Source organism: Loxodonta africana, unplaced genomic scaffold (genome assembly GCF_030014295.1).
Source record: "Loxodonta africana isolate mLoxAfr1 unplaced genomic scaffold, mLoxAfr1.hap2 scaffold_283, whole genome shotgun sequence".
Classification (NCBI taxonomy): Eukaryota; Metazoa; Chordata; class Mammalia; order Proboscidea; family Elephantidae; genus Loxodonta; species Loxodonta africana.
Window position 1 is genome coordinate 107525 of NW_026975006.1, and position 19257 is coordinate 126781.

The 19257-nt window shown below is 38.9% G+C and overlaps 1 long non-coding RNA gene across 1 annotated transcript in view; it reads left to right on the plus strand.

Moving 5' to 3' along the window:
* LOC135229360 (uncharacterized) overlaps window positions 1-19257 on the plus strand; it is a 50978-nt gene that overhangs the window by 17146 nt on the left and 14575 nt on the right. The gene's annotated exons all lie outside the window — the stretch shown is intronic.

Consider the following 19257-nt stretch of genomic DNA (forward strand, 5'->3'; position numbering starts at 1 on the left):
CACTTGGGCCTCTTTTGATCCAGTAATTTGCTTCGTTGGAAGAAAATTATTCCACAAGGCAGTATCTGCATTTCTGTTATTTATGGGGTCTGCAGATGTGACCATTTAATATTCTTAGTTTCACTTTCTAGATCATTACTAATTTTTTTTTTTTTTACTACAGCAAGAAATAGTTGCAGAATTTAGAACAAATTCTGTTATATTTGTATTGCCATCGTTATTTCAGCACTAGTGGTACTAGTAGGATGATTCCCACCTATTAAGCATGTACCTTTAATGGCAGAAGTCTCTTCTGATTTATTACATTCTCAAAACGAATTTTGGAATAGTCTTCAGGGATTCACAGATCATTTTCTTTTTCTCTTCTGCAGGCTTCCATTTTTGCACTCCACTTAGTTATTGCCGTTTCATTTTGCCTGGATTGAAAATTATGTCACTTTTTAAATTTGATTCTGCCATAACAATAAATTTGAATAATAGAAAATAAATTTATAAAACAGGAAGTTTATAAAAGAAAATTTACTTTAGAATTTAGACATTAACACAAAAAATTCATATTTGAAAATTAAATAACTCATTGCTGTGGATTAAATTTTAACTAACAGTGACCCTATTGGACAGAACAGAACTGCACAGCAGGGCTTCTAAGGAGAGGCTGGTTGAGACCTTTTAGTTTCAGGCAGGCTCTTAACCACCGTTCCACCAGGGCTACATTTGAAAATTAGTAAGTAAAAACGTTAATTTGGACCATGAGATTTTGTTCTTGACGTCTTAGATAGTCCAAAGAAATAGTACATGATATCCTTCTCCATGGACTAATTCCTCATGAAAACAGGTCCAAAGTATGTAGGATGTAGTCTAGCCAGCCATCTTTGCTTCTAGGCTAGGGTACATTCTGGTTATACTTCTTTCAGGATAGATTTTTTTGTTCTTTTGGCAGTTCATAGTATATTCAGAATTCTTCACCAACACAATTAAAAGGCATCAATTCTTCTTCGGTCTTCCTTATTCATCAGCCAGCTTTCCCACACATACGAGGCCACTGCAAACACTGTGGCTTGGATCAGTTGCATCTTAGTTTTCAAGGTGATGTCTTTGCTTTTCAACACTCTGGAGGTCTTTTGCGCCGATTTGCCTGATGGCAGTGCATCTTTTGATTTCTTAACTGCTGTTTCCATGGGTGTTGATTGTGGATCCAAATAAAATGAAATCCTTGACAACTTCAATCTTTTCTTCTTTGATCATGATGTTGCTCATTGGTCCAGTTGTGAGGATTTTTGTTTTCTTTATGTTGAGGTGCAATCTATACTGAAGGCCGCGGTCTTTGATCTTCATCAGTAAGTGCTTCAAGTCCTCTTATCTTTTAGCAAGGAGGGTTGTGTCATCTGCAAAATGCAGGTTGTTAATGAGTCTTCCTCCAATCCTGATGTGTTCTTTGTATAGTCCAGCTTCTCAGATTATTTGCAGATTAAATAAGTATTGTAAAAGGATACAACCCTGACACACACCTTTCCTGACTTTAAACCACGCATTATCACCTTTTTTTTTTGAACGTCTACCTCTTGATCAGGTTCCTCATCGGCACGATTCAGTGTTCTGGAATTCCCACTCTTCGCAATGTTATCCATAATTTGTTATGATCCAAGCAGTCAAATGCCTTTGCATAGTCAATAAAACACAGGTTTAAACATCTTTCTGGTATTCTCTGCTTTCAGCCAGAATCGATATGACATCAGCTGTGATATCCCTCCTTCCATGTCCTCTTCTGAATCCTGCTTAAATTTCTGGCAGTTCCCTGTCAATGTACTGCTGCAGCTACTTTTGCATGATTTTTAGCAGAATATTACTTGCATGTGATATTAATGATATTGTTTGATAATTTCCACGTTTGGTTGGATCACCTTTCTTAGGAATCGGCATAAATATGGATCCTTGCCAGTTCGTAGGCCAGGTAGTTGTATTCCATATTTCTTGGGACTAGACAAGTGAGCGATTCCAGTGCTGCATCCATTTGGTGAAACATCTCAGTTGGTATTCCATGAATTCTTGGAGGCTTTTTTTTCTAAACAATTCCTTCAGTGCAGCACGGACTTCTTCCTTTGATACCATCGGTTGCTGATCATATGCTACTTCCTGAAATGGTTGAAGGTCGACGAATTTTTTTTGGCTTAGTGACTGTGGGTATTACTTTCATCTTCTTTTGATGCTTCCTACGTCATTTAATATTAATGGCAACTCAAGGGTTGAATTTTTTCTTCAGTTCTTTCAGCTTGAGAAAATGCTGAGTGTGTTCTTCCCTTTTGGTTATCCATCTCTAGATCTTCACAAGTCATTATAATACTTCTTCTTCTCAAGCCACCCTTTGAAATCATCTGTTCAGCTCTATTACTTCATCATTTCTTCCTTTCACTTTAGCTACTCGACATTCAAGAGCAACGTTCAGAGTCTCTTCCGACATCCGTTTTGGTCTTTTCTTTCTTTCCTGTCTTTTAAAGGACCTCTTGCTTTCTTCATGTGTGATGTCCTTGATGTCATCCCACAACTCCTCTGGTCTTCAGTCATTAGTGTTTAACACATAAAATGTATTCTTGAGGTGGTCTGTAAATACAGGTGAGATATACTCAAGGTCATTCTTTGGCCCTTTTTGACTTATTCTAATTTTCTTCAGTTTCAACTTGAACTCCCATATGAGCAATTGACAGTCTGTTTCACAATCGATCCCTGGCCTTGTTCTGACTGATGATATGAGTTTTCCCATCTTCTCTTTCCACAGATGTAGTCAGTTTGATTCCTGTGTATTCCATCTGGTAAAGTCCACGTGTATAGCTGCCGTTTATGTTGTTGAAAAAAAATATTTGCAGTGGATGAGTCACTGGTCTTGCAAAATTCTTTCATGAGATTTCTGGCATCATTTCTATCAGCAATGCTGTATTTTCCAACTACTTTTCCTTCTTTGTTTCCAACTTTAACATTCTAATGACCAGTAATTATCAATGCATCTTGATTGCATGTTTGATCAATCTCAGGCTGCAGAAGTTGCTTAAAATCTTCAATTTCTTTGTCTTTGGCATTAGTGGTTGGTGCATAAATTTGAGTAGTCATATAAACTGGTCTTCCTTGTAAGTGTATGGATATTAGCCTATCAGTGACAACATTGTACTTCAGGCTAGATCTTGAAATATTCTCTTTGATGATTAATGTAACGTCATTCTTTTGACTCTGGTGGAATATCAATGTTTGTAAGACTGCTCACAGACTGTTTCACCAGAGAGTTTTCTGGTACTGCAATATCTACCACTAATGTCTGTGATCCCTGTGAATTGGCAAAATAAGAATAGTGCTATAGATTTCTTCCAAATACAGAAAACATAATTATGAAAATGTTCTTGCTGTTGATTATGTTCTTTACCAATCCGTTCCGATGGGATTTTTGATAGTTCACTTGAAAAATGAGTCCAAGGTACTGTGATGTGATTGTTTACTTTGTGTGGCCTTTCTAGCCATGGTCTTATAACATCTACCCTGGTACTTGGGCAGGACTGTGTGATAGGGTAATTGTGGCTCACCAAGGGGATTGTTTAGTTTTCCCTTCAAAGAGAACCAGTTCCAGAGCAAAGAGGAGGATTCAACTCCCATCAAGGAAGAACAGCCAGGAGCTGAGCATATATTATGGACCTGAGATCCCTACACTGAGAAGCTCCTAGAAGCAGGAGACTGAGATAGAGAGAGGAAGCTGCAACCCTGAAGACGGTAAGATGCCATGGCAGGAGAGACCGAGCAACAGGGACCCGGCTATAGGAGATGATGGCCCATGGAGAAGGAAAGCTGAGTGCCTTTGGAGAGAGGCCCAAGGCGAGGCAGAGGCACACCTATGAGCACAGGAGGGAAGAGGCTGTCCTGATAGAAGAACTGTATTCTGAGTGTCTTTGAGCCTGAGTTATAACTGTTACTTCCCTAATAAACCCCATAATCATGAATATGGACTGTGAGCTCTGTGTGGCCATTGCAATGAATTATTGAACCCAGCAAAGAAGTAGGGAGTGCTGTGTGAGGGACAGTTGGTGTCAGAGTTAGTGAAGATGGTGGAGAGAGGATAGTTTTTTCACCAATGCCTTCAATGCAGCTTCGATTTCTTCCTTTTATACCATCAGTTCTTGATCTTATGCTACCTCTTGAAATGGTTGAAAATTATCCAGTTCTACTGCAGTACTATATTAATGTCAGACAAATTATACTTCAGAAAAAGGAGTCTTATTAGGAATAAGTAGGGACATAACATAATAAAGGTTCAATTCTCCAAAAAGATACAACCATCCTAAATGTGTACATATTTAACAACAGGGCTCCAAAATACAAAAACTAATAAATCTGAAAGGGGAAATGGACAAATACGCATTTGTAATTGGTATCAGTACTTTTCTATGAATAATTACTAGAGCCCTGCTAGTTGAAGTCCAAAGCGTCTGTATGAACCACTCATGGATGTCTACGTGTCTGTGTATGTATGTGTTTGTATGTGTGTATGTATGTGTATAGTATAAAGACAAGTAATACAGAAATAAACATAGAGTCCTTGGGAGGTGCAAACGGTTAATGCATTCAGCTGCTAACCAAAATGTTGGAGGTTTGAGTCCACCCAGAGGCACTTCGGAAGAAAGGCTTGGTGATCTACATTTGAAAAATTAGCCATTGAACTGACACACTTGTGTGTCACTACTACTCTGACACACATGGGGGGAGGGGTCACCATGAGTCAGATCAGCTTGATAGCAATTGAATGATTTTTTTTATTCATTCTGCCAGTGTTTGTCTTTTAATTGGTATCTTAGGCTGGGTTCTTTAGAGAAGCAAAACCAGTGAGAGATACATATATATGTATTTATATATAAATACATTTATATCAGGGAAATGGCTCACAAGGCTGTAGAGGCTGGTAGGTCTCAAGTCCATGGGTCAGGCTGGTGGCTTCTCCTGACTCATAGATACAGGGACTGCAGAACTCAAGATCTGCAGGTCATACAACAGGTCTGTGGCTCACAGGCTGCAAAGGCCGACAAATCTCAAGATCGGCAGGTAAGCTGGCAGGCCGCGGCTCACAGACTGCGGAGGCTGATGAATCCCAAAATTGGAAGGTAAGCTGAGAGTTCAAGTCCCAAAAACTTGAGATCAGATGAAGAGGAGCCAGCTGCAGGATTCAGAGTTAGCAAAAGCTCAAGAGCCTTGCCAGAAAGTCCACCTATATTGGATGCAGTCCACACCCCCGAGGAAACTCCCTTACATCTGATTGGCTACTCACAGCAGATCCCATCATGGAGGTAATCACATTATGTCACATCTCATCATGGAAGTGATTGCATCGTTAAACGACTGGTAAACTACATCATAACTGCCAAAGCACTGAGAATCATGGTCCAACAAAGTTCCCAATTGTGAATTTAATGATCCCCATTGTGAATTTAATCTATTTATATTTAAAGCGATTAATGATAAGGAAGGACTTATATCTTCTACTTTGTAGTAGGTCATATACCTATTTTGTTTCTCATTTTCTTCACTACTGTCCACTTTTGTGTTTGACTGATTTTTTTCAAGTGTACAATTTTGATCCTCTCCTTGTTTCCTTTCCTTATATTTTTTAACTTCTTAGTGGTGACCATGAGGATTACAATTAATATCTTATATTTATAACAATCTTCTTTTAATTAATACAAATTTAGCTTCAACAGTATACAACATTCTGCTTTTATTCAGCTCAGTTACCTCCCCTACTTACGTTGCTGTTACAAAAATTGCATCTTTATACATTGTGTGTCCATTAAGAGAGATGTGTAACTATTTTTATGCTTTCGTGCTTTAAATCATATATGAATAAAAGAGAGGCGTGATATAAAAATATTACTGACTTTGTTTTATCTAAGTAGTTACCTTTACGGAGTCTTTGTTTCTTTTTATGGCTTCCAGTTACTGTCTTGTGTCCTTCCATGGCAGCCAGAATGATTCCCTGTAGCATTTCTCATAAGGCAGTTCTGCTGCTAACACACTCCCTCAGGTTTTGTGTATCTGGGCATGTCTTAATTTCGCCTTCATTTTTGAAAGATAGTTTTGCTAGATATGGACATCTTGGTTCATAGTTTTGTTTCTGTATTTTTTTTCCAGTACCTTAACTACATCATCCCACTATTTTCTTGTCTCAATGGTTTCTGATGAAAAATCAACAGTTAAACTTGTTGAGACTCTCTTGTACATTAGGAGTCGCTTATCTCTTGCTGCTTTCAAGTTTCTGTCTTCGTCTTTTGACATTTTGATTATGTCTCTCTGTGGATATCTATGTATTTATTGTCCTTTGAGTTCATTGAGCTTCTTGGATATCTAGATGACATTTGGGAACCTTCCAGTCATTACGTTTTCAAATATTCTTTCCGTCCTTTCATCTTTCTTTCCTTTCTGGGACTCCCTTAATGAGTATATTGGTATGCTTGATGTTGTCCCGCAGGTCCCTTAGGCTCTGTTCATTTTCTTCATTCTTCTTCCTTTATGCTCCTCAGTTAGAACAATTTCAGTTGTGCTTTTTCAAGTTTACATTTTCCTGCTTTCTTGCTCAAATCTGCTGTTGAGCTCCTCTAATGAAATTTTTATTTCAGGTATTCTACTTTTCAGCTCTATAATTTCTATTTGGTTCTTTTGTATAATATTTCTTTATTAATATTTTCTACTTGTTCATACATTCTTCTCTTGGTTTCCTTTGTTTTTTTTGTCTATGGTTTCTTTAGCTCTTTGAGGAAATTTAAGACAATTGGTTTAAAATTTTTGTCTAGTAATCCCAATATCTGTGTTTCCTTAGGGATGCTTTCTGTTCATTTCTCTTCTTTCTTTGTTCTTAACAAATGAACCATCCTTTTCTTTTTCTTTTTATGACTTAAAATAGTGTGTTGAAAACTGGATATCTTAAATATTATAATGTAACTCTGGAAATCAGATTCCCTCCTGTCAGTATGGTTTGCTTTTTTTTTCTTTTTCAATTGTTGAGGGCCAGTCATCCATTTGCTTAGTGATGTTTCCAAACTATTTCTGCAAAGATTGTATGTCTTCTCATGTGTGGACACTGAGGTTCTGTTCTGTTATCTCAGCAGTCAGTTCATGACTTGACAGTGCTTTCTTTAAATGCTTGTAGCCAAAAAGAAAAAGTAACATTATCCCAGTCTTTGCAGATTGGCTCTGAACTGGCGTGTTCTTTCAATGCTAAGCAAGAGGGCCTAAAACTCTGCCTTAGCCTTCACTTCCTGCCCCCATGGAGCCCAAAGATCAGCCAGAGGTGCAAGCCTAAAGCTTTGTCAGGGTCTTTATGAGCATATCTTCATCCTTAGGCAAGAACATTGCACTCCAGATTCCTCAGTATATGTGGTAGCCCTTCAAAGCCCTTAAACCACTAACCATCGTCCTCTCAGCCTCCTTTTTCCAAGCTTTTGGATGTCTCTGCTGTTTTTTCTGTCCTTCATCCTTTGACCCTGGAGGTAGGACCAATTCTTTGAGCTTTGTTCTCCTGAGTTTCCATCACATCATACATTTTTTCTTGTGTGCTGTTGAGTCAATTCTGACTCATAGTGACTATAGGATGGAGTAGAACTTCTCCAAAGGGTTTCTAAGGCTGTAATCTTTATGGAAGGAAACGGTCATATCTTTCTCCTGTCGAGTAGTTGGTGGATCAAATCAAAAGGTTTAAGAGCTGAGTGCTTAACCACTGCACTACTGGGGCTCCTTTTGACATCATGCATCATAATAGATTTTTAACACACCCCTCAGAAACATAGAAGTCCATAAATTGTCAAGGATACAGAAGATTTAACATCTATAAAAATACCAAATTTATATATGTGTATGTGTGTGTGCATTATCTAACCACTAAAGAATATACATTCATCTCATGCACATACATAGTGTTTATAAAAATTGACTGTATACTGTGTTATAAAGCAAGTCTCAACAAATTTCAAGAGTCTGCAATAATATAGAGGATACTATGTAAGTACACCATAATTTAAAAAAAAACCATCTTAGAAAAAGAAAATACAAAATCTCCATGTGCTTGGATATTTTAAAATACTATGTGTTAAAAAAGACATCATAATGAAAATTAGAATATGTTTTGAAGTGAACAATTATGAACATAGTGCATATAAAAATTTGTGCAGTACAGACAATATAATATAGGAAACTTATAGCCTTAAAAATATAATTGGAAAGAACAAATCTTGAAAAATAAGTGAGTTAAACATCCATTCAAAATGTTGGGAAAAAACCAGAAACAAACATTCATAGGAATTTTTGTTTCTATTAATGATTGAATACATGCAACAGACGATCAACGAAGACTAAAGTTGATTCTTAGAAAATGCTGGTAAAATTGACAAACTTTAGGCAAGATTGATCAAGTGAAAAAGAATGAAGGTATAAATACCGAATATCAGGAATTAGAAAGAAAATGACTACAGATCTTGCAGAACATAAAGATAATGTGAGAATGTTATGAACCGTATTAGCCAATAAATTTGCAAATTAAGGTAAAGTAGGCAAACGTATCCTACCATGTAAGTTAATAACAACGATTCAAGAAGAAACAGGAAACAAAAGTAATTCCAAAACTGTTAATAGAATTGAATTAGAGCTCAAACTATTTTCAAAAAGAAAACTTCATGTCAGATGGCTTTTCCTGCAAATTCTGCCAAATATTCGAGAAATACTTCACAAATTCTTCAATATAAAATGAAATATATACCCAAACTCATTTTATAAAGCTTGTAGAGTGAATATTGATACCAAAACCTGACAAGAGCAGCACAAGATGGGAAAATTACAGGGCAATGTCACTGATGAACATAGATGCAAAATATAAAAAGAAATAGGCAAAACAAATCCAGCAATACTCTAAAGAAGAATATATTATGACCAAGTTGGGTCTATCCCAAGAATTCAAGGTTAGTTTAATATTCAAAAATGAATCAGTATAATTTGCCATATGTACAGGAAAAATAAATGTGGTTATATTAATAGGTGTAATAAAATAAGTATTTGATAACCTCCAGCGTCCACTCATGTTTTTTAAAAGAACGTCTAGCATGCCATGAGACCGGAAGAACCAGAAGGTTCCCGGCTACTGTCCCTGAACATTTTGATCAAAGAGTCCATAGCAAAGCCCTGATTAAAAGGGGGAAAATGCAGAACAGAATTTAAAATTCTCATGAACCCTAGACTTTTTGGAGCCATTGAGGGTGAATGAACTCCTGAAACTATTGCCGTGAGATAATCTTTAAACATTACACCAAAAGCATTCCCTTGAATCATCTTAAAACTGAAGTATAAAAAAGGAAACACCATACTGTTGCTGTTGAGTTGATTCCGACTCAGAGACCCTGTAGGACAGAATAGCACTGCCCCATAGAGTTTCCAAGGTGCAGGTGGTGGATTCAAACTGCTCTTCTTTTGCTTGGCTACCGTATCACTTAACCACTGTGCCACGAGGGCTCCAGAACATTAGCTACTTAACGAATAAAAATGGTCTACCTTGAGCATATGCTCTTTTAAGGACTGTCTATATGGCATCAGATTGACAACAGCTACTGAAAAGATTAGATAGGAACCTTAAGGAGCAGTCTACTCAGAAAAGGAGGGTAAGAATGGTTGCACAACTTGAATGCAACCGATGTCATTAAATTGTACAGGTAGAAACTGTTGAGTTGGTGTACGTTTTACTGCATATATTCTCAACCACAAAAAATACATTTACAGGTAATAATTAACAAAAATGTCAAGGAGAGCTAAATATTTTGAAAATAAGACAGAGTTGCATGTGAGGGAATGAGTGGGGTGAGCTGTTTTAGGTTAATAGTTAGTAAAGGCTTATGGGAGCAGGATATTTGAGGAGATAACTGACCTATATCAAAGGAGAGAATAGCTGTATGAAGTTCTGGAGGGAGGATATTGCCGATAAAGGAAAGAGTTTTTTCTGAGGTCCTTAAATAACCAAGTGTTTTGGCATGTTTGAGGAAGCTCAGGAAATAAGTCATGGCTAGTGTGGAGTGAACTGAGGGAAGACTGTTAGGAAATGAGGTTAGTGTGGTGGGCAAGCCCCGCATCATGAAAGACCATGGGAAGAGTTTGGGAATTTTTCCTAATTGCCATGAGAAGCCACTGAGATGATGCTGTTATGTAGACTGTAAGAGGGAAGATCAGTGGCATGGAGTCCAGTTTTAACCAAGAGATGATGGTGGCTGTAAGGTGGAGGTAGTGAGAAGTGGATAGAGTCAGGATTTATGTTAAGGTAGAGCCAAGAGTCCAGAATATGTGTCAATGGACTGGATGCAAGATTTGAATAAGGGAGAGAAATCGAGGATGATTTCTAGGTTTTTGTCCTGAACAACCCAGAGGATAGTGAGAACATTTGCTGAGATAAGGAAGACTGGGAGGTAGATAAGACGCTTGGACCAAGAATTTTATTTGAACCACATTAAGTTTGAGATGCCTAGTAGACATTCAAGGGGAGATGTGAAGACAGCCATGGGTGAAGGAACAACAGGGCAGAGTATGTAAATGAGGGTATCCTAGGGCTCATGTGGAATTGACTGCCATGAATTGGCTCAGATAACCTAGACAGTGAGAAGTGATGAATGATGTTACTTAAACAGGGCATGGAAATCAATGAAAAAGGTGTGGGAGTGGCAGGGAGGCTAAGGTAGAGAAGTTTCTCTGTTCCTAAACCTGATTGGCTGGATTTGAAGACATCAAAGTTCGTGTATGAGAAATGTCCAGCAAATTACCAGTTCATTTAATAAATTGATAACAAAGTCCACCTTTCAGCCAAAGATTGAAAAACAAACAAACCAATTGCCATCCAGTGAATTCTGTCTCTTAGCAACCCTATAGGACTGAGTAGAACTACCCCATACGGTTTCTAAGGAGCAGCTGGTGGATTCAAACAGCAGACCTTTTGGTTAGCAGCTGAGCTCTTAACCACTGCACCACCATGGCTCAGACCAAGAATAACACACATGAGGAACTTACTCCTTAGTTCAAACAAGTATGTAGAAATTTAAATTCGTAATTTTGGAGATTCCCCGTCTTTTTTTTTTAAATGGGGGGCATTGAGATGGAGGATTTTCCCATGCCCACCATCCTAAGGGATTTAATTAACCCATAGTTGAGACATTGTAAACATCTCAAGAAATTATTACCTTTGAGAAACTTGAGGGTGAGTAGGCATATCACCTGGCTCCTCTTAAACTCCTTTCAAAAACCTGACTTGAAGACTCACCTGCCTTTTTGAATAAGTGACAGCTTGAATAGGCAGGGTTCAGGGAATTGCCAACCAAAGGTATGGTTTCTCCAGAGGCCTCCAAGGGGTGTAAAAGAAGAGCGGAGCCAGACCCTGTGCTTGGGACACACCCTTGGTAGGAAATATTTGAGTGTGTGTGTGGTGAGGGGAGCACTGGGTGTGGGAGAGTGGGGTGGGTGGGTAATAGGGAAATGCCTGGTTTTTTTTTTTTTTTTGGTTTTAAGAAACAGTTTTTTACTTTTTTTTTTTTTAATTACAATGAACAGTTCAGTGGAGACATGTTCCTTATGTGCAGGGGCTAGTGGAAGTGCTGATAGCTGAGAATGTAGCCTGCTCCCCAAGTGCGAGTTGGCATTTTGGAGAGAAAACTTGATGTTTGGAGCACTGACTGGCCCTGCCTTTTCTAAATAATTAAGGGTGGTGGGGTGGTGGTAAGAGAAAGAGGATGGTCTATGAACACTGACGCTGGAAAATTAACTCCCAAGTGTGTGGGTTGTGGATAGCAGGAAAAGAATATCACCCGCAAATGACAGCAGTGCCTTTATTTATTTATTTATGCTTCTTTTTAGTTCTGAGTTGTTTTTAAGCCACAAATTAATGGGGCCACCATGAGTTTTCAGAGAATGAGTTTTACAAAAATCTAAGTGTTTTAAATATTGCAAGGATTTACTTATATATGCTGTATATGAGAAAAGTCCTTCCAGTTATAGGGAGGAGAAAGAAAGTATATTCAGGAATTAAATTTTCACAGTTCTCTGAATTCTTATGGTTCTCCTGTTGTCCATTTTTGTTTTTTTGTTCTTCATCCACCCCTTCCACCTTGACCCACTGTCTTCATCATCTAGTGCTGCCATAACAGAAATACCATGAGTAGATGGCTTTAACCAAGAGAAATTTAATACCTCACATTAAAGTAGGCTAATAGTCCACATTCAAGGCATCAGCTCTAGGGGAAAGCTTTCTCTCTCTTTCGGCTCTGGAAGAAGGTCCTTGTCCTTAGCCTTCCCATGGTCAAGGAACTTCTCAGGTGCAGGGACCCTGGGTCCAGAGGACATGCTCTGCTCCTGGTGCTGCTTTCTTGATAGTCTGAGGCCCCCAACTCTCCGCTTGCTTCCCTTTCCTTTTATCTCTGCAGAGATAAAAAGTGGTGCAGGCCACACCCCAGGGAAAGGTGACCTGAGTGAGGGTGGTGTTACAATCCCACCCTAATCCTCTTAAAGTAAAATTACAATCACAGAATGGAGGACAACTACACAATAGTGGGAATCATGGCCTAACCAAGTTGAAACACACGTTTTTCAGGGTCATAATTCAATCCAAACCAAATCGAACTTGTCACCATCAAGTTGATTCCAACCCGTAGAGACCCTAGTTGATTTGAACTCATAGAGACCCTATAGCATAGAGTAGAACTACCTCATAGAGTTTCCAAGGACTAGTTGGTGGATTCGAACTGCTGACCTTTTGGTTAGCAGCTGAGCTCTTAACCACTATGCCACCAGGCCTCCTCTTGATCCACAGTCCACCCTAATTCACCACTGTGTTAGAAAAAGGTTTTGCTATTCTGAAATAAGAACTTTTTACTATACTTTTGTGTTCGTGGTTGCTTTTGGTATGTCTTTAAGCACTGAAGAGTTGACTCATACCCATTAAAAACCCATTGCCACTGAGTCTATTCCAACTCATAGCGGCCCTATAGGGCAGAGCAGAACTGTGCCATAGACTTTCCAAGGAGTGCCTGGTGGATTTGAACTGATGACCTTTTGGTTAGCAGCCATAGCTCTTAAACAGTACACCACCAGTGTGGGAGGGGTTTAATTGATAACATGATGTCTGGGCTCCAAGGGAGATGGAATGGATGTGCAGGGGAAGGGCATGCAGAGTCAGCCTGTATAGTCCCCAGAACTCTGTTCAAGATCATAACATACCTCAGTAATCACTTGAATCTAAACATAAAACTTTAACAGTTGATGTAAATGACTTTACACATGAATTTTGGAACGCAACTATTTCTCAATGGAAGTTTCTTCAACTAAGCTGTTTGTATTCCCTTAATAATTATGAAAGCTAACATTTATTGTGTTCATTCTGTGTGTAAGGCCTTTTTGTAAGTGCCTTGTGTGTTTTATTTAACCTGCATGACCACCTTTTGAATAAGACCCATTTTAGAAATGGGAAACTGAGGCAGTGAGAGGTAAAGTAACGTGCCCAGATCACCCACCTGATAAATTGAGTTAGGATTTAAACCCAGGCAGTTTGTTTCAGAATTTGCTTATGTAATCACTGTACATGACAGCAGTGAGCCCTAGTGGCTCTGTGGTTAAAGAACTTGGCTGCTAACTGAAAGGTCAGTGGTTCGAACCCACCAGCGTCTCTGTAGGAGATAGATATGGTAGTCTGCTTCAGTGAAGACTTACAGCCTTGGAAACCCTATGGGGCAGTTTTACTCTGTCCTTTGGGGTCACTATGAGTTAGAATCGACTTGATGACAGTGGGTTTTGGCACATAATACTAATGTGCAGTGTATTCTGTATGCCGTGTATGTGTTCAGAAACTAATTTTCCGAACACTTATGCCATATATAGATTACCAATCCACTTGCCATTGAGTAGATTTTCACTCATGACGACCCCGTGAGTTTTCAGAGTAGAACTGCCCTCCATACGGTTTTCAATAGCTGTGACCATTTGGAGGTAGATTGCCAGGCCTTTCTTCCAAGGCAACTGAGTGGATTTAAACTGCCAACCTTTCAGTTAGTAGCTGAGCACTTAACTCTTTGTGCCACCTAACACATATATATACGAGGAAGTTTTCCTCCTTATTTGTACTTTAATGTTTTGTAGACTCTTATGAATACTTGTTCCTGGCAGTGAACTAGATGCTAAAGAACAGAACAGGCACATGTAACCCTCTCTCACCTTCTCCCTCCCCTTTCACAGAGATGAAATGAAAAGGAATTAATGAGGACAGATTATTGGATTAGGGCCCATACTCAGGGCTCTAACAGCACGGGGGGTTTCTCCTGTCACTTCAGTTCTTGTTCAGGAATTGGCACCTGCTTTTTGTGAATCACAAAGACCAGTGCTTTATATCAAGCCATTTAGATTTGGGGTATGGAGCAGTGACTTTAAAAAATTAAATGTTATTTTCAGAGATTTTTTCTATTAATTGTTTACATTTATTTTAATTGTATATTCTGAAACCGCTACAAAAAGGCATGAAATAATTGTTTAAATTTTAATTCGTATGGGTCAAAATGTATGTTAAACTACCTATTATTGCCTTCACAGTCGTCGTCATGTTTGAGCCGATTGTTGTGGCCACTTGTTACCAAGTATGACTTTCTTCTCCAGGGACTGATCTCTCCTGACAGCGTGTCCAAAATATGTGAAATGAAGCCTCGCCATTCTTGCTTCTAAGGAATATTCTGGCTGTACTTCTTTCAAGACAGATTTGTTCATTCTTTTGGCAGTCCGTGGTATATTCAATATCCTTTGCAAACACCGTAATTCAGTGCCTTCAATTTTTCTTTGGTCTTCCTTATTCATTGCCCACCTTTCGTGTGCGTATGAGGCAACTGAAAACACCATGGCTTGAGTCAGGCGCACGTTAGTTTTCAAGGTGACATCTGTGCTTTTGAACACTTTAAAGAGATCTCTGGCAGCAGATTTGTCCAATGCAGTGTGTCGTTTGATTTCTTGACTGCTGCTTCCGTGGGTGTTTATTGTGGATCCAAGTAAAATGAAGCCCTTAATGATGTCAACATTTTCTCCATTATCATGATGTTGCTTATTGGTCCAGTTTTTAGGCTGTTAGTCTGTAGTCTTTGATCTTCAGCAGTAAATGCTTTAAGGCCTCTTCACTTTCAGCAAGGGAGATTGTATCATCTGCATATCTCAGGTTATTAACGAGTCTTCCTCCAATCCTGACGCCTTATTCTTCTTCAGACAGTCCAGCTTCTCGGATTATTTGCTCAGCATACAGGTCGAATAGGTATGGTGAAAGGATACAACGGTGATGCACACCTTTCTTGACTTTAAACCATGCAGTATTCCTTGTTCTGTTTAGATGACTGCCTCTTTTTCTATGTACAGGTTTCTCATGAGAACAATTAAGTGTCCTGGAAATCTCATTCTTCCCCATGTTATCCATAATTTGTTATGAGCTGGAGTAGGTCTCAGAAATAATGTACCATTTCTTCCAGTTGGTTGTGCACGGCTGCCTACTTCCCTAGGTAGTAGCAGCTAAGGCCTGTCTCAGAAACACTCTCCTCCCCACATAGCATGGTTCTTCACACTGCTCCATCTTCTTTCCCGTGTGTGTCTCCTGCCCTCCTCGGTAGCTGGGGAAAATGATAGTAGTCCACTGATGAGATTTATTCTTTTATTATACTTTATTGTATCATTTGTTTTTATAACATAGTTCCGTTAAAATCAAGGGTAATAAAAATGTTTGTATGATGGAGGTGGATAATCCCACCCATTGTGTCCATCTAAAGTTTCATGAGAAAACTGTGCCCACAACAGAGGGCTCCCACTCCTCTGGCTCACTGTATTTTCTCCTTGTTTATTTGCTCTTCCCTCTTTCCTGATGCATGCGTGGGACCACTGAGCTTCAGGACTCCACAATTCTGCTTTTTATACCAGTGTTACTGTAATCTTGGGTTCCTGGGCTGCCTTGCCACAGATTTACTCATTCTGTTTCTGTTGATTATTTCATTACTTAAAAATCTCTCATGAATTTTTCCAGAAGTACATTCTATTCCTCAAAAACTTGGAAGCAATGCGAATGTATGCAATAAATAACAAGAAAACATACGTAATGCATAGAATAAATTATTGACGTTCCGATATGTCTATTTTCTTGCTTATATTGGCATGTATGTGTATTAGAGTCTCTGGTTGATGCAAATGGTTAATATCTTGAGCTGCTGACAGAAAGTTGGAGTTCAGGTCCACCCAGAATTGCTATGAAAGAGAGATCTGGCAGCCTACTTCCGAAAACTCAGCCATTGGAACCCCTATGGAGTACAGTTCTACTCTGGCACGCTGGTGTCATCATGAATCAGAACTGACTCAATGGCAACTGGTTTTATGTGTGTATTAGCACACACAGTTATGTATATTAACACGGATATTATATCCTGATATTTTCATTCAACATTAGTCTTTTCTCACAATAAATTTTTTTTGTTTTTTTTTTAATGAGGGCATTAAATTACTTTATAATATTCTGTGTGCATGTAGTATATGTTTTTTAACGATTTGACTATAGTTGCAATAATAAATGTGCATGTTTCTAGTAATCCTCAACCTATACTTACATCTTTTTAACATACATCTCTGCCATTAAATCTCTTTGTTTAATTATTGTTTAACACTCTTTACGCCTAAGAGATGGTCTCAGAAGCAGCCCTGATCAGTTTTTCTCCCTCTTACTCATGAAGCCCCTTAATGTATTCCAAGGTATCAACTACGAAGGATTTTACGTCCTTATCGTTTGTTTATTTTTCATTCAGTCAGTATATTCCATGGGCCAGAAATAGTCTATGTTATGCAGATACAGTGGTGAAAGGTACACACTGACACACTGTCCCTGTCCTCATGAAGGGGACAACCCAGTGCAGGTGGGAGGAGCACTGGGGAAATGCAGCTGAGAGCAAGGACAGACAACCTTCCAGGAACCACACTGGACTTCAGAGAGGCTTGTTGGCTGCTGTTCACCTGGCAGGCTTCTAGATACCAGAGTACCCTTGGGCTTGGTGCCTGCTCCTCTCTCTATTGACACCCTCCCTCTAGGATGCCTCAGTGAGTTCACTGCTGTCTATTTGTAGCTAAGGACGTGAGGTTTATACCTCCATCCATTCAGACTCCTCCTGGGTCCAGACTCATATATTGAAATGTCAGCGTAACTCTCTGTATTGACCTCTTTATGCATTATAATGATACATTCCTCCTATGGCCATCATGAAAAGCAAACATGAAAGAAAAAGCACAGGAGTGCCTGGCACCAGTGTAGGTACTCAATGAACATTAGCTGTTGGTATTATTCTTGACATCTCCGTGTGGGGTGAAGTTTTATTACCGGACATCTCCATGTGAATATCTAACACCTACACCATGTTATCTAGGCTATGAAACAATTCTTGGTTCCAACCACCATTCCATTCTTATCGATGAATTTCTCAAGGCTTCAGTGATGGGAATGTGTGTTTTTCCACACAATGGATGTGATTAGGAATGGTTGGCTAGGTCCTACACAATAAAAAGCTCCAGCATTCCTATGGATGACCATTGAGACAAGTTTCAGCCAACGAATGTAGCAAAGAATTGGAACCACTCTCAGCTGTTCATGCGAGTACTCTCAATCCGGAATATCTGGTAAGTCGACTGTTAGGGATTGAATTGTGTCCCTCCAAAATGTATGTGGAAATCCTAACCCCTGTACCTGTAAATCTGACCTTGTTAGGAAAGAGGGGGCCTGCTTTTATTATGTGAATGAGGTCATACCAATGTAGGGTGGGTCCTAAGCGTAACTCTTCTTAGTTATAAAAGGAGCAGAACACACCCAGACACAAACAGGTGAAAAGGAAGACAGACAAAGAAGACAGATGCTTCTAGAAGGCCAGGAACACAAATGATTGCTGGCATTTTTTTTTTTTTACTAGAAGCTGAGGTAGACAAGGAAGGACCTCCCACTACAGCCATGCCCTGAATTCGAACGACTACCTGCTAAACCGTGAGAAAATAAATTTCTGTTCTTTAAAGCCATCTAGTTGTGATATTTTTTGTTATGGAGGCACTAGGTAACTAACACACATAACCGTGCTTATAAGTTCAGCCCAGTGCAGAATAATTTTCTTCCCTCCTTGGTCTAGCCCACCTGAACCTGCTCTTTTCCTATCAGTGTCCTTTGCTTTCACCTAAGAGTTATGACAGAGTCAGCTCGATGGTGATGCATTGAAATTTCAATTTATTTTATATTTATGATTATTATTAATTCCAGTATTTTCTACAGTTTTCAATGGAGACAGTGTTATAATCTATGAATAGCATTTATACTTTTTCTCTTTTTGTACTAGCTTACACTTCCAGTGTTAAATGTTTAATAAAAGTAATGATAGAAGCACCCTTATTTTATTGTTTATTAATTTTAAAGAGAATGTCCCACACGTCACCATGAACTATCATGCTAGTTGTAGTTTTCCACGTTCGGGAACTCCTTTTCTGTTCCATGTTTGCTCCTAGTCCTTATCTCTCCGTGTGATTGCATTTTATCAACCTGCTTTGCCCCCATCTCTTGAGGTGAGCATATGTCTTCTCTTCTTTCACCTATGCATGTGGTGAATGAAATTACTAAATCTTTAATATTCACTCAAATTTATATGCCTACAATAAACCGCCTTGATCATGGCATGTTACGTGGTTTATCCTTTGCTGGATTTCCTTTGCTGGCATCTTACGTAGGGTTTTGCATCTCAGTTACTGAGTGTGCTTGTCCTCTAACTCTTCTTCTACCTTCCTTCTCTAATTTGTTATCATTTTTAAACTAGCCTTAAGGATCAAGTTAGGGGAGTATCTCATGGTTTTGTAATGTCTGTTGACTATGTACAAGATTAAAATGACTGTTTCTTGCATGTTTGCTGGAACCTGACTGGAAACGATCTAGGTCTGCCGTTTTCTTTGTAGGGAGATCTTGAACTACTGACCCACTTTATTTAGTGGTTAAAGGCATCTTCTGGTGCTAATTTACTTAGAAAAAATTCTGATGCATGTTCTAGATTGCTCGAATCTCATCTTTAAATATTGATTATCAGGGCTTGTAGCCTCATGCAAGCCAATTCATCAATCCCAGATTTCCCCAAAGTCAGGCTCTGCAACTCTTCCCGGTACCAAATTCCCTCATTTAAGACTTATTTGCAAAGAAAGAGA